Genomic DNA, 3137 nt, shown 5'->3' with positions numbered 1-3137 from the left:
ATGTACAAAGTTAAGAATTGTTGTAGTAGGCACTTGTAAATATTAGTTGAATAAATGAATGATTACATTCATTCACTCTTTTTGACTCTGAAATGGTAGAAAAGGGAAAGGTTTCTTTCTCATGTAACTATAATAAGACAGTGTGAATCTAGATGAAAAGAATGACAAAGACTACAAAAAAGAGAATAAAATACCAGCCAAAATGAGAGAAAGAAAATAGAGAAGTGTTAATAACAGCCTCTTTTCCTCATATCTTACATTTTAGAGAAAAGATGATAAAATCAAAATTGGTAATTTTGTCCTTTGCTTGGAAACAGAGCAGGTTAGGCTCTGTGTCCAGTGGAGCATCTTAGTGCCATCATCACTAGTATAGACTCCATTTAAAGTGCTCACCTGTTCAGGGGCCAAATATAACATCTTTATTATGTGTATGGTTGAATAATCATCTGCCACTTATGAGTAATTGATTCTTGAAAATCAGGGGTACAGCATAAAACACTAACTAGAAACCTATTTCCTAATATATTTTTCTTAACAGATTTTATTTGTAATACTGAATTACTTAAAAATAAATACACATATCTTGACATTCAATTTACAGCACTTAAAATTAAAAAGAAATCATATTATGGTGTCGTTTAACACTATCATACTTAAAAATAAATAATAATAATATATCCACTATTATCTAATAATTACTGTCTTCAAATTAACCAGTTTTTGCAAAGAAAAAGTCCTTTGTAGCCAGCATCCTATTCAAGACCACATATTTTATCTACATACTATGTTTTTAAATTCCTTTTAATACTAGATAAATCCTTTTTTAATGACACCAATTAGCCGAAGGAATCAGACTCTCATTGTACACACCAACTCCAAAATTTGTTTGATTGTTTCCTTGAGGTGTTGATTTTTTTCTTTTATGTTCAACAGCTTTGTTGTGGCAAAACTGACATATGTTAAAGGAAACATATTTTAAATTCACACTTTGATGAGTTTTGGACATAAGTATATATAAATACAATCAAGATAATGAACATATTAATCGCCCCTCAATTATTCCTCATATCTCTTTGATATGTTTCCTTCTAACCCATTTCTGACCCTGCCTGGTTCCCAGGCAATCACTGACCAACCTGCTTTCTGTCACCATGGATTAGTTTGCATGTTCTGGAATTTTATATAAATGGAATCATGTGTTACATACTAATTTTTGGTATAGTTTCTATTATTCAGCATAATTATTTGAAGGTCCATTCATGTTGTTGTGTATATAGCAGAAGTCCATTGCTTTTCATTGATGAGTAGTATATCAATGCATAGATAAATGATGACATGTTTATTCATTGACCTGTTGATATATATTAGATTGTTTCCAATTTTTGACTATTATAGATAATGCTGCTATGAACATTCTTGTACAAGTCTGTTTGTGGACTTATGTTGCTTTTCTTGGTTAGATAGCTAGAAGAGAAATGTATGGTTCATGTGCTGAGTGCATATTTAACTTTTTTTAAAAACTGCTAAACTGTTTTTGCAAAGTGGCTGTACAATTTTACATTGTCACTGGTAGTGTATGAGATTTCCCCTTGCTCCACATCCTCACCAACACCTACATGCGATATGTCTTTTTTGAATTCTATACACCCTAGTGGCAATGTAGGAATATTGCAATGTGTTTTTGTTTTACATGATCCTAATGACAAATTCTGTAGAATATCGTTCCATGTGCATATTTAATATCTGTATATTTTCCATACTGATGTGTCTGTTCAATGTTTTGCCCATTTTAATTAGGTTTTTCATATTCTAATCACCATTTGTATAATGAGATATGAATATTTTGTTGGTAAATTTTTTGCAAATATTTTCTCCCATTTGAAGATTTGCCTTTTAATTTTCATTACCATGTCTTTTGAAGATCAAAAATATTTTGAATATAAAAAATTTCTAAAGTGTTAATTTTTTTCTTTTATAAAAGTTTGTGTTTGGTGTTAGATTTAAGAAATCTTTGGCACAAATTAACTATAATTTTCTACTAGATATTTTATTGTGTTAGCTCTTATTTATAGATATATGAAGCATTTTGAGTTAGCTTAGTACATGCTGTGAAGTAAGGGTTGAGGTTCATGTATTTTTCATATGGCAATCAAATTGTCCCAGCATCCTTTTATGAAAATATTAATTTTTCCCGACTGAGCTATTTTGGCATCTTTGTTGAAAATTAATTCACCATGTATGTGCAAGTCTACTTCTGGGCTCTCTATTTTGTTCCATTGATCTACATATCAATCTTTTTGCCAATACTACATTGCCTTGATTACTGTAACTTTATAATAAATATTGCAGCCAGGTAATGTGAGTTTTTGAAATTTTTTCTTTCTTTTCAAAATTATTTTCACTATTCTAGGTCCTGTAAATTTTCATACAAATTTCAGAATCAGCCATCCAATTAAAAAAAGTGTGCTTGGATTTTGGATTTTGGTTGGGATTGTGTTAAATCTGTAGATCAATTTGGGGAAAACTGACATCCTGACATCACTGAGTCTTTCAATTCATGAACACAATCTATCTCTCCATTTGTTTAGGTCTTATCTAATTTATTTCATCATCATTTTGTAGTTTTCAGTGTAAAAGTCTTCCATATCTTTTGCCAAATTCATCCATAAGTATTTAATATTTTTGTACCATTGTCAGTGGTCTACTTTTTAAATATCAATTTCTGATTATTCATTCTTAGTACATACAAATGCAATTGATTTTTGTATATTGACCATTCATTCTGCAACCTTGTTAAACTTACTTATTTTTCTAGTAGTTTTGTTTTGCTTATTCATTAGGATTTACTATAAAGATGACTATGTTATCTGAAAATAAAGACAGTTGTACTTCTTCCTTTCAAGTCATTATCTCTTTTATTTTTTTTTTCTGGCCTGATTTTATAGCCAAAACTCCTAGAACTGGCTAGAGTAAACATTCATGTTTTTTTTTAATCTGATCTTATAGTTAACTGTAATAGTCAGGGATTGCCAGAGAAACAGAACCATAGGGTGTCTGTGTGTGTGTGTGTGTGTGTGTAGAGAGAGAGAGATAGCTCTCTATAAAGGTATAGATATAGACATCTGCATCTCTCTGTG

The sequence above is a fragment of the Pteropus alecto genome, unplaced genomic scaffold (genome assembly GCF_000325575.1).
Source record: "Pteropus alecto unplaced genomic scaffold, ASM32557v1 scaffold309, whole genome shotgun sequence".
Lineage (NCBI taxonomy): Eukaryota > Metazoa > Chordata > Mammalia > Chiroptera > Pteropodidae > Pteropus > Pteropus alecto.
This window is presented reverse-complemented; position numbering follows the sequence as displayed.